At 37.0% G+C, this 13,935-nt stretch overlaps 1 protein-coding gene across 1 annotated transcript in view; it reads left to right on the top strand.

The window, feature by feature from the left end:
• Positions 1–13,935, top strand: part of LOC126992830 (carbonic anhydrase-related protein 10-like) — a 180,298-nt gene that overhangs the window by 90,377 nt on the left and 75,986 nt on the right. The window lies entirely within an intron of this gene.

Raw genomic sequence — 13,935 nt, forward strand, 5'->3', positions numbered from 1 at the left:
TCTCTCTCTCTCTCTCTCTCTCTCTCTCTCTCTCTCTCTCTCTCTCTCTCTCTCTCTCTCTCTCTCTCTATATATATATATATATATATATATATATATATATATATATATATATATATATTCTTCTTTTTTCTTTACGTATATATTATGAACGTATGGGGGAGGCGGTAGCTGAGTGGTCAGTGTGCTGGGGCGGCGCTCAAGAAGACGCAGGTTTGCATCCCGTCCGCCGCGACAAACAAGCTGGGTCCAGATCCAAGAAGCGTTAGCCATGTTGTTAAGTGAGATAGCAAGGTTGCTAAGTGAAATAACAATGTAAACAGTTGTTAGCGGCATCCAAAGAACCAAATTATGACGTCACAGCCTTACTAAAATAGCAACTGCCTCAGAGATGTCGTTAACAATAGCAAGGTCCATCCTCTTACACATATTTATAATTTTTGAACGTTAAATATAAGTTTGTGAGTATACACAGCCAATATTTCTTCAAAACACCGATTTGTACACAATGCACGCACGTAGACAACAACACATGAGTGCTGCGTGACTGCTGCCGCTGCCAATTACTTAACAACCGCCGAGCGGCCTAAGACTACCCACATGCTGCATATATATATATATATATATATATATATATATATATATATATATATATATATATATATATATATATATATATATATATATGTATATATATATATATATATATATATATATATATATATATATATATATATATATATATATATATATATATATATATATATATATATATATATATATATATATATATATATATATATATATATATATATATATACTGACAGACAGACAGACTTGTCAAGGACTAAGGTGTCAAAATCGCGTCAAACCCTAAATTCTCACAGCAATGGCTCGACGCAGCAAATAAAGTGAACAGAATGCTGGGCCTCATTAAGATAAACTTCTCAATCAAGAATGAAGATATAATACTTCCACTGTTCAATAATTAATCAGTCCACCCTTGGAATATGCTGTACATTTTTGGTCTCCCCTCCACAGGAAGGACATTTATAAATTGGAAAGTTTTCAATGTAGGGCAACAGAGATGATTTCTCCCTTGCACACCAAACATTACAATGAAAGGCTCTCAAATCTTGAAATGATCTCTCTTGAGAAATTTCGCTTCCGAATGCTTCAAAATACTCAATGGTTTTATGAACGTGGACAAATCCAAATTGTTTATGAAGGATGGCACGTCCCTAACGAGAAATACTGGCACAAAACTTTGAGTAAACAAATAAATTCAGACCATCAAGTTTTTCTTCACCAACGTTTTAGCGCTAGCATGGAATAAGGCCTCACCGTCAGTGGTCCGGTGTAGTACGCTTTATTCATGTAGAGGCTCGACCGCCAATTATTCCACCTTAATATTCACTGGAGTAGAAATTAAAAGTTTTGGTGGCATTTGATTTAATAACCACTACCACCTATTTAGGACCATTGTGTCTCTGAATATCTGTGCAAATCTCTCTCTCTCTCTCTCTCTCTCTCTCTCTCTCTCTCTCTCTCTCTCTCTCTCTCTCTCTCTCTCTCTCTCTCTCTCTCTCTCTCTCTCTCTCTCTCTCTCTCTCTCTCTCTCTCTCTCTCTCTCTCTCTCTCTCTCTCTCTCTCTCTCTCTCTCTCTCTCTCTCTCTCTCTCTCTCTCTCTCTCTCTCTCTCTCTCTCTCTCTCTCTCTCTCTCTCTCTCTCTCTCTCTCTCTCTCTCTCTCTCTCTCTCTCTCTCTACGACATTTACAGTTTCCTTGCGTACATCCTACATCACCACACACATCCTGGTAGTGCATGGCGGGCTCCTACCACACCTATACAAGAAGCTTCATTACGCTGCATATCATAGAAAATCAGACGGTCACGTATTATCATTCAGTTCGTTGTATAGTATATTACACTGCCTTGTGCTCTTGCGTTGTGGTTTACATATATACAGGTTTTTTTTTATATAAACATTCAGATTAATTTGTTTCTACCATATATTACTTTTGTACATCAGCATCATCACCAACCTTTATAAAACTGCAGCAGAACAAAGTAAATTCAAAACAGTATATATTTCCTTCAATCTGCGAAGGCTCTAATTTCATCCCTCCACTTGGTTTGTATGCCCTGACTTCCGTAATCCTTCGGGTGCCACTCTTACGTTGAGTGTCCCAAAGCCAATCCGTGAGACAAACGTTTGCCAAGAGTCGTTCACATTGGATTCTCCCTTCCCTTGTAATAGTAAAGGTCTTACCTGTTATTTTCGCGTTCAAGCGAATCTCTAGAGACGGGATTAGAGATGAAAAGCCGTGCTCAGCCAGCTCCTCCGATACATTGCTGAGAGAAGGAACATGGGCGGCATAATGTATAAGAGTGTGTACGGAGATGTCATGTTTATTGGCAGTTCGCTTCATGCAAACGCTTTGTTTTCGTATCTGTTTAACGACTGTATACAATATGTCTGACCTAATCTAACCTAGATTGTTATATGCAATTCCTTACCTACGGACCTACCTATATGAACATGCATAAGATATGTATACATAACACACACACACACACACACACATACACACACACACACATACACACACACACACACACACACACACACACACACACACACACATGGAAAATGTGGAGTGCCGAGCGCGTATTGTTATTTTCATACGAGCAACATAAATCTAGGCAGACCCCACATCAAATTTACTGACAGGACACTCAGTAACACACACACACACACACACACACACACACACACATGAGCGTGCGCGCACCCACGCACACACGCACGCACGATTTATTGGTTTCCTTTTCCACGGTGGTGCAAGCAATTGGCTGGAGGTGACGGGCCGAGGGTTGGTCAGGCGCCGAAAACGTCTTATGTGTTTGTGTTTGGGCGAGCTTGTTTTCGGCGCCGCGCTGGACGTCACGGCGACACAGGCGGCGGTTACCCTAATGCGAAAATACGACTGAGCGAAGGTTTGCCTGGTCGTAAAAAAAACTCCCACTTTATGCTTATATCAGAAAGACCTATTAATTAAGGCTGAACTAGGTTACATGAATTGAATATTACAAAAAGTAGGTTATATGCATAATTTGATTTTTCCAAAGTACTTTTTTGTTGGATTTAAGTGCCAATTGAAAGGCTGCGTGCAAATCGGAGACTGTAACCTACTTTTCCTGTCTCTACTTTTCTCTTTCTCACTTTGACCGTTTCCACTAGATATTAATTTCCTTACATGACGAGATCCATACTCTATACTTTTCCTAACCCCCTCCTCCTCCTCTCTTAATCAATGTGTATTTCTTTTTACGAAACCAAATACTTTTCCTTCTTATGCTTGTCTTACTCTCATTATCTTTTACTACTTACCTTTGTTTTCCTCTATTTAATGCAATGTACTTCAAAGTTGGCATGGAGGAAGCAAGTGGAGGGGAGGAGGACGAGGGGAAGACATAGACTGAGGTGGAGAGATGAAGTCCAGAGAAACATGGAGCAAATGGGGGTAGAAGAACAGGACACGCAAGACAGAAGTTACTGGCGACAACATATAAGAGCGGCCGACCCCGTCAGGGATTAATAAGGCAGAGAAGAAGAAGAAGAAGACTTTTTCCTTTCCTTCCATTCCTTCCTTTCCTTTCCTTTTCTCCTTTTCCTTTACTGCTTTGCTTCCAAGTGATATTTCTTTTCCTTCCTCTGTCTCTCCTATTTCCTTTTCTATACTAACCATTAATTTCTCTTCCTCGTTTCTCTTTTTCTTGCTTCTTCATTCCTATCCCTCATTACTCATCTTTTAAATCCGACTTTTGTAACTTTTGATATATATACTTTTGGTACTTTTTATTTCGACTTTACCTCTCTCTCTCTCTCTCTCTCTCTCTCTCTCTCTCTCTCTCTCTCTCTCTCTCTCTCTCTCTCTCTCTCTCTCTCTCTCTCTCTCTCTCTCTCTCTCTCTCTCTCTCTTTCATTCATGGCGCGTCACATATACACCCTCAATATATCACTCTGATTTCCCTTCCTTCCTGATTTACATAATTCTATAGTTCCCGGTAACCTATAAATATCACAAGCGCCAGGGAGGGGGGGCCAGGCGCGCTGGGAATGTTTATGGAATGTTGGTAGTGGTGGTGGTGGTGGTTACCCAGGGATGTGATGAGAGAGAGAGAGAGAGAGAGAGAGAGAGAGAGAGAGAGAGAGAGATTTACGTAAATTTACTAAGAGATTCAGACCACGCAGACCTTATTGTCCTGACTCGGTGTCCTGTCCTTAAAGCTAAGTGAAATCCTATTAAATTTAATGTTTAATGTCACCAAGACTTCATATTTCGACTCAAGCATATATCAATTTGAAGGAAGTGTCGGTCGAGCTTCTTTTAAGTGCAGTAATAGTGCTGCACTGGATCACTGACGGTGGGAGCTTATTCCATTCTCGCACTACAACACGTTAAGGGTGGAGAGCCTCTCGTCGTAAGGTTTGTTGCGCACGGAAGGAATCATTTTTGTTGCCCGACGTTGAACACTTTATTTGGCAATGTCCCTTTGCATTGTGGGGAGACCAGAACTGTACCGCATATTTTAAATGTGGTCTGACTAGGCACAGTGGAAGTATTAATCGTTATTTTTTAATAAGAAGTTTTCATAATGAAGCCCAACATTCTGTTCGCTTTATTTACTGTGTCGATGCATTGCTGTGGGAATTTGAGGTTTGACCCGATTTTGACACTAAACGCTTTTGAGTTTAACGCCACGCATTTCATGAGAGAGAGAGAGAGAGAGAGAGAGAGAGAGAGAGAGAGAGAGAGAGAGAGAGAGAGAGAGAAGGCAAGGAGTGTGTGTGTGTGTGTGTGTGTGTGTGTGTGTGTGTGTGTGTGTGTGTGTGTGTGTGTGTGTGTTTACCATCGTGTTCTCATATATGTGTATTTTCTAAGTACATATCAAGTCAAGCTTCTGATGTTCAATACTCTATCACATTTTATCGTACAATTCTATACCTTTAAATAAACTTTTGACCAACACAATTTCACATGATAACGTATTCTTTGTGTGTTTGTGAGGGGACGAATGTGTGTATGTGTGTGTGTGTGTGTGTGTGTGTGTGTGTGTGTGTGTGTGTGTGTGTGTGTGTGTGTGTGAGAGAGAGAGAGAGAGAGAGAGAGAGAGAGAGAGAGAGAGAGAGAGAGAGAGAGGAAAGGGGAGGAGAAGAAAAATACACTTAAAAATCTATTGTAAATATTTCCAAACCTTCACGGACCAAGGGGAAAAGGAAAGAAAAAATCGTTGTGGGGAAAGAAATAAAAATGAACCAAAAAATAAAAAATAAAAAGGAATAAAACAAATTAATAGATAAAAATTATATTGGGGCCGGGCAAACTTTAAAAAAAAAAAAAAAACAGAATAAAATAAACAGCCACAGGACCCAACATATCGTGAATTGGAATGATCACGGGACAGGTTTTTGCACGTGTCCTGCCTGAAAAATGACCGAATTAGAGAACGTGTGGCAGAATGTTTATCAAAGTGGTTTTTAAATGCCTCCACCCACCACGGCACTGCGGCGGAGCGAGGCACTGAGCGAGGCACTGTGCGGTCTGCTGTGCCTGAATTAACGACGCCAACGCAAAAAAAAATATAATAAATGTTCATGCCACAGAGGGAAAAGAAACGTTAGGGCCACCTGGAACAAAAAAAAATACATGACTGACCAAAAAAAGACATGTCCGAGTCACACGAGAAAAGAAACGTTCGAGAGAAAAGAAAAAAATATAATAAACGTTCAAGCCAGAGAGAGAAATGAAACGTTTGGGCCACTTGGAACAAAAAAAAAAACATGACTAACCAGAAAACAAGATATGTCCGAGTCACACGTGAGAAGAAACGTTCGAAAGACAAAAAAATAGAATAATAAACGTTCAAGCAAGAGAGAGCAAAGAAACGTTTGGGCCACCTGGAACAAAAAAATACATGACTGACCAAAAAAAGACATGTCCGAGTCACACGAGAAAGGAAACGTTAGAAAGACAAGAAAAAAAATATATATAATAAACGTTCAAGCAAGAGAGAAAAGAAACGGTTGGGCCACATGATAGAGTAAATATGACTGACCAGAAAAAGACATGTCCGAGTCACAAGGTAGAAGAAACGTTCGAGCCAAAAGACAAAAATTCTAGCCATAAGAAAAATAAATTCTAACCATAATAAATTCTTGCCATAAATATATCCTAGCCATAAATAAAATCTAGCCATAAATAAATTCTAGCCATAAATAAATTCTAGCCATAAATAAATTCAAGCCATAAATAAATTCCAGCCATAAATAAATTCTAGCCATAAATAAATTCTAGCCATAAATAAATTACAGCCATAAATAAATTCTAGCCATAAATAAATTCTAGCCATAAATAAATTCTAGACATAAATAAATTCTAGCCATAAATAAATTCTAGCCATAAATAAATTCTTGCCATAAATAAATTCTAGTCATAAATAAATTCTAGCCATAAATAAATTCTAGACAAATAAATTCTTGCCATAAATAAATTCTAGCCATAAATAAATTCTAGCCATAAATAAATTCTAGTCATAAATAAATTCTAGACATAAATAAATTCTTGCCATAAATAAATTCTAGCCATAAATAAATTCTTGCCATAAATAAATTCTAGCCATAAATAAATTCTAGACAAATAAATTCTAGCCATAAATAAATTCCAGCCATAAATAAATTCTAGACAAATAAATTCTAGCCATAAATAAATTCTAGACAAATAAATTCTAGCCATAAATAAATTCTAGACAAATAAATTCTAACCATAAATAAATTCTAGACAAATAAATCCTAGCCATAAATAAATTCTTGCCATAAATAAATTCTAGACAAATAAATTCTAGCCATAAATAAATTCTAGACAAATAAATTCTAGCCATAAATAAATTCTAGCCATAAATGAATTCTAGACAAATAAATTCTAGCCATAAATAAATTCTAGACAAATAAATTCTAGCCATAAATAAATTCTAGACATAAATAAATTCTAGCCATAAATAAATTCTAGCCATAAATAAATTATAGACAAATAAATTCTAGCCATAAATAAATTATAGACATAAATAAATTCTAGCCATAAATAAATTATAGACATAAATAAATTCTAGCCATAAATAAATTCGTCATAAATAAATTCTAGCCATAAATAAATTTGTCATAAATAAATTCTAGCCATAAATAAATTCGTCATAAATAAATTCTAGCCATCAATAAATTCGTCATAAATAAATTCTAGCCATAAATAAATTCTAGCCATAAATACACTCTAAACTTAAATAAATTCTGGACATAAGAAAAATAATGCTAGGCAGAAAACGTTAAGCCACACTAAAAAAAAGAAACATCCCATTCACAAACACTAAGAAACATCACTCGAGCCATACACCAACAAGTTAGAGAAGCGTTTCTTGCCACACAAACCAAACATTCGACTTGCAAACGAAAAAAATTGAGTCATAGGAACAAGAAACTAATCCAACCACATGAAAAGTTAGAATCACGAAAAAAATAACTTTAGCCAACACGAAAATCATAACACGCGAAAAAGAAGGAGGGAAAAAATAAGTCTGAATACGATAAAGAAAAACGTTGGAACCACACTGGCAGTCATTTGAGAACCGGAAAAAATCGTTCATGCTCTAAGAGAAAAAAAGTTCGATCCACACGAAAAAATAACTTCAGTCAACACGAGAAACAGCACGCAAAACAAACGAAAAAAAAAGTCGGAGCACGATAAGAAAAAAACATTGTAACCACGCAGACCATCATTTGAGAACCGGAAAATAATAATAAAAGTTCATGCTATAAGGAAAAAAAATGAATGACACAAGAATAAGTTATACCCACAAAAAAAAAGTTGGATGGGAACAAAAAGAAACGAAAAATGGAGAGTCAGACGAAGAAATGTTTGGCCCACGCGGAAAAAAAAAGAGTAACGTGAAAACACAAATTAAACCCACAGCAACACAAATTAAACCCACAGAAACACAAATTAAACCCACAGAAACACAAATTAAACCCACAGAAACACAAATTAAACCCACAGAAGCACAAATTAAACCCACAGAAACACAAATTAAACCCACATAAACACAAATAAACCCACATAAACACAAATTAAACCCACAGAAACACAAATTAAACCCACAGAAACACAAATTAAACCCACAGAAACACAAATTAAACCCACAGAAACACAAATTAAACCCACAGAAACATAAATTAAACCCACAGCAACACAAATTAAAATCACAGAAACACAAATTAAACCCACAGAAACATAAATTAAACCCACAAAAACACAAATTAAACCCATAGAAACATAAATTAAACCCACAGCAACACAAATTAAAATCACAGAAACACAAATTAAACCCACAGCAACACAAATTAAACCCACAGAAACAAATTAAACCCACAAAAACACAAATTAAACCCACAAAAACACAAATTAAACCCATAGAAACAAATTAAACCCACAGAAGCACAAATTAAAATCACAGAAACACAAATTAAATACACAGAAACACAAATAAACCCACAGAAATACAAATTAAATACACAGAAACACAAATAAACCCACAGAAACACAAACTAAATACACAGAAACACAAATAAACCCACAGAAACACAAATTAAATACACAGAAACACAAATAAACCCACATAAACACAAATTAAACCCACAGAAACACAAATAAACCCACAAAAACACAAATAAACCCACAGAAACACAAATTAAACCCACAGAAACACAAATAAACCCACATAAACACAAATTAAACCCACAGAAACACAAATAAACCCACAGAAGGAAAGAAAAAAGTAATGCATAGGAGAAGAAACAAAAAATGGAGGCACCCGAAGAAATGTTTGGGCCACGCGGAACAAAAAAAAAAAAATAACACACGAGCACAAACTATTCAAACAACATTCAATGCACTTGAAAAATAACGTTCACACAGCACGCAAAGTAAAGTAAAAAAAAAAAAAAAAAAAGAGGGAAAGTATTCGAGATCCAAAAAAAAAAGCTTTCGAAAACGGGAAAAAAAAGAAACGCTGGCGGCGCACGAAAAAAGTTTGATTTTGTTACTAAAGTTCTCCGGCCGCCGTGTGATCATTACGAAATTGGCGTTTTTATTGAATTTTGATTTGCCAATTAAAACACGTTTGTTGACGGCCGCCCGTGGTAAACGAACGGATCATGTTTATTTTTCCCTTTCACTATTTTTTCCATTATTTTCTATTATTTTCAGACTTTTTTTTGTTTGGCTCGTTTTCTTTCTTTCTATACTAATTAAAAGAAAATAGAGAGCTCCTTTCCTTCTCGTTCTGTCTCTTTTAATACCTGTTTTTCACTCACTAGTTTTTCCATTATTTTCTTATATTTTTAACTTTTTTTCCGTTTGGCTCATTTTCTTTCTTTCTCTGCTAATGAAAGGACAATTATGAGCTTCTTTCCTTCTCGTTCTGTCTTTGTCTCTCGGTAAATACCAACATCAATATTAATACCCGTTTTTCACTCACTAGTTTTTCCATTATTTTCTTATATGTTGACTTTTTTTTCCGTTTGGCTCATTTTCTTTCTTTCTATGCTGATGAAAGGACAATTGTGAGCTTCTTTCCTTCCCGTTCTGTCTTTATCACTCGGTAAATATCAGCATCAATATTAATACCTGTTTTACCCTCTATTTTTTTCCATTATTTTCTTATATTTTCGACTTTTTTTCCGTTTTCCTCATTTTTCTTTCTTTCTATACTAACGAAAGGACAATAATGAGCTTTTTTCCTTCTCGTTCTGTCTCTTTGTCACTCGGTAAATATCGACATCAATATTAATACCTGTTTTACCCTCTATTTTTTTCTATTATTTTCTTATATTTTGACTTTTTTACGGTTTTGCTCATTTTCTTTGCTTCTATACTAATGAAAGGACAAAAGTGCGCTCCTTTCCTTCTCGTTCTCTCTTTGTCACTTGGTAAATATCAACATCAATATTAAGACCTGTTTTATTTCGACTTTTTTTCCGTTTTCCTCATTTTTCTTTCTTTCAATACTAATGAAAGGACAAAAGTGCGCTCCTTTCCTTCTCGTTCTCTCTTTGTCACTTGGTAAATATCAACATCAACATTTATACCTCTTTTTCCCTCCTTTTTTTCTATTATTTTTTTTATATTATGACTTTTTATTCTGTTTTGCTCGTTTTCTTTCTCTCTATTTCAATTGATGGACAGTTGTGAGCTTTGGTTCCTCCCCGTTCTGTCTCTTTGTCACATCAATATTAATACCTGTTTTTTACTTTCACTATTTTTTTCTCTATTATTTTCTTATATTTTGACTTTTTATCTGTTATGCCCATTTTCTTTCTCTCTATTTCAATTGATGGACAGTTGTGAGCTTTGGTTCCTCCCCGTTCTGTCTCTTTGTCACATCAATATTAATACCTGTTTTTTACTTTCACTATTTTTTTCTCTATTATTTTCTTATATTTTTACTTTTTTTCTCTCTATTTCAATTGATGGACAGTTGTGAGCTTTGGTTCCTCCCCGTTCTGTCTCCTTGTCACATCAATATTAATACCTGTTTTTTACTTTCACTATTTTTTTTCTATTATTTTCTTATATTTTGACTTTTTTCTGTTTTGCTCATTTTCTTTCTTTCTATTTCAATGGATGGACAGTTGTGAGCTTTGGTTCCTCCCCGTTCTGTCTCTTTGTCTCTAGGCAAATATCAACATCAATACCAATATCTGTAAAACAACAACATTTTTCTATTTATTATCGCCAGGGGACACGCTATTCAACGGCGAAATCCAATATGTTTGTCTTTCCTTTTTGTTCTCCATTTTTCTCTCGTCTCTTTTTGTCTCTCTTTCATCTGTTTGTTATTTTTGCTTAATCGTTTAATTATTTCAGTGTTCACCTGTTATGACTGCAATTCTTCTCTTCTTTTGTTATTCCTTTATTCGCTCCCTATTTTTAGGGATTCTGTACCTCATTATCCCCCGTAGTTCATTTTCCATTGTATACTTCCCCTTCTCCTGTTAATCATGTCGTTTTTTTCATATTCGGTTTTCTTTTATTTGCGTCGCTATTCAGCCATCATTCGTGTCGCCTCTACAGGTATCGTTGCTATTAATTAACCTGAGTCGTATCACCACCTGCCCTCCTTCCTTTGTCCAACACTTGACACATGAGGTGCATTTATTACTTTTCCATCGCCGTCAATTTTTCGTCACCGCTCACTGCACTTCCTCATGGGATTCGGGTCCATAATCTTAAAAGTACCGGGCTCCCATTGCGACTTTTTCCCAAGGCTTAATTTGTGTTTCTTCTGGTTTATCTGGGTTTAATTTGTTTATGTGGGCTTCTGTGTGTTTCTGTGGGTTTAATTTGTTTCTGCGGGTTTAATTTGTTTCTGTGGGTTTAATTTGTGTTTCTGTGGGTTTAATTTGTGTTTCTTAGGGTTTAATTTGTGTTTCTGCGGGTTAATATGTGTTTCTTTGGGTTTAATTTGTGTTTGTGGGTTTAATTTGTGTTTCTCAGGGTTTAATTTGTTTCCGCGGGTTAATATGTGTTTCTTAGGGTTTAATTTGTGTTTGTGGGTTTAATTTGTGTTTCTTAGGGTTTAATTTGTGTTTGTGGGTTTAATTTGTGTTTCTTAGGGTTTAATTTGTGTTTCTGCGGGTTTGTGTGTTTCTGTGGGTTTAATTTGGGTTTCTTAGGGTTTAATTTGTGTTTCTGCGGGTTTGTGTGTTTCTTAGGGTTTAATTTGTGTTTCTGCGGGTTTGTGTGTTTCTGTGGGTTTAATTTGTTTGTGGGTTTAATTTGTGTTTCTTAGGGTTTAATTTGTGTTTCTGCGGGTTTGTGTGTTTCTGTGGGTTTAATTTGTGTTTCTTAGGGTTTAATTTGTGTTTCTGTGGGTTTAACTTTGCAACTTCTTTGAGAGGCTTTACAAACAGGTGAATTGAGGTGCCGACATGTTTAAAAATACAGCCCTCAGATATTTGGAACCATAAATAATTTATGAAGCATTTTTCTTGACCATTTATCCACCTCTGCCCATCGCTGCACACCCTCTCCCGCGTGCAGGTGTCTGGGGCGCTGTTAAGCACGAGACAACGCGTCATCTGCATTGATTTCCCTTAACTGTCTATACTTTCAGCTAAGTGCTCTGCCTCTCCCCTCGCTCCCCATATCGACCTTAACTCATCGCTGTGCCTTCGTCCGTCAGCAGGTGTCGGGGAATTCGTTTATAGCGGTGTAGAGCCTTACCTGTAATGATTTCCCTTACCATCATTGCTCTCAACCGTTTCTATGTTCTGTCTATGTATACCCCGACGCCTTGTTATCTGTATTTACTTATTGTTGTTTACTTATTGTTTACGTATTCTTGTTGTTGTTTTGGATTTTGTTTAACACATAGCAGCGCGCCACTTGCATTCATTCCCATATACCTCCATTATCCCCTAATTCTCTTTCCTTTCCTTTCCTTCATTGTGCTCTGTCCCTCCTTACCCTTTTGCTATCCATCCTCAGTAAGCGTTGTATCGCTGTTCTACTTGGAGGTCACCTATATTACTTTACTTTGTTTCAACCTTCCGTACCTTTCAACTGTCGATTTGTAACTTCACATCTTTATTTACAGTTGTTTCTTTGTTCCTATTTTTTCAACACCGGCCAGATAAACACACACAGTCGTTGCCAGATAATCACACACAGTCGTTGCCAGATAAACACACACAGTCGTTGCCAGATAAACACACACAGTCGTTGCCAGATAATCACACACAGTCGTTGCCAGATAAACACACACAGTCGTTGCCAGATAATCACACACAGTCGTTGCCAGATAAACACACACAGTCGTTGCCAGATAATCACACAGTCGTTGCCAGATAATCACACACAGTCGTTGCCAGATAATCACATACAGTCGTTGCCAGATAATCACACACAGTCGTTGCCAGATAAACACACACAGTCGTTGCCAGATAATCACACACAGTCGTTGCCAGATAAACACACACAGTCGTTGCCAGATAATCACACACAGTCGTTGCCAGATAAACACACACAGTCGTTGCCAGATAAACACACACAGTCGTTGCCAGATAATCACACACAGTCGTTGCCAGATAATCACACACAGTCGTTGCCAGATAAACACACACAGTCGTTGCCAGATAATCACATACAGTCGTTGCCAGATAATCACATACAGTCGTTGCCAGATAATCACACACAGTCGTTGCCAGATAATCACACACAGTCGTTGCCAGATAATCACATACAGTCGTACAGTCGTTGCCAGATACTCACCTCCAGTCGTTGCCAGATAATCACACACAGTCGTTGCCAGATAATCACACACAGTCGTTGCCAGATAAGCACATACAGTCGTTGCCAGATAATCACATACAGTCGTTGCCAGATAATCACATACAGTCGTTGCCAGATAATCACATACAGTCGTTGCCAGATAATCACATACAGTCGTTGCCAGATAATCACACACAGTCGTTGCCAGATAATCACACACAGTCGTTGCCAGATAATCACATACAGTCGTTGCCAGATAATCACACAGTCGTTGCCAGATAATCACACACAGTCGTTGCCAGATAATCACACACAGTCGTTGCCAGATAATCACACACAGTCGTTGCCAGATAAACACACACAGTCGTTGCCAGATAATCACACACAGTCGTTGCCAGATAATCACACACAGTCGTTGCCAGATAATCACACACAGTCGTTGCCAGATAATCACACACAGTCGTTGCCAGATAAACACACACAGTCGTTGCCAGATAAACACATACAGTCGTTGCCAGATAATCACATACAGTCGTTGCCAGATAATCAC

Source organism: Eriocheir sinensis, chromosome 7, assembly GCF_024679095.1.
Source record: "Eriocheir sinensis breed Jianghai 21 chromosome 7, ASM2467909v1, whole genome shotgun sequence".
NCBI classification, from domain to species: Eukaryota; Metazoa; Arthropoda; class Malacostraca; order Decapoda; family Varunidae; genus Eriocheir; species Eriocheir sinensis.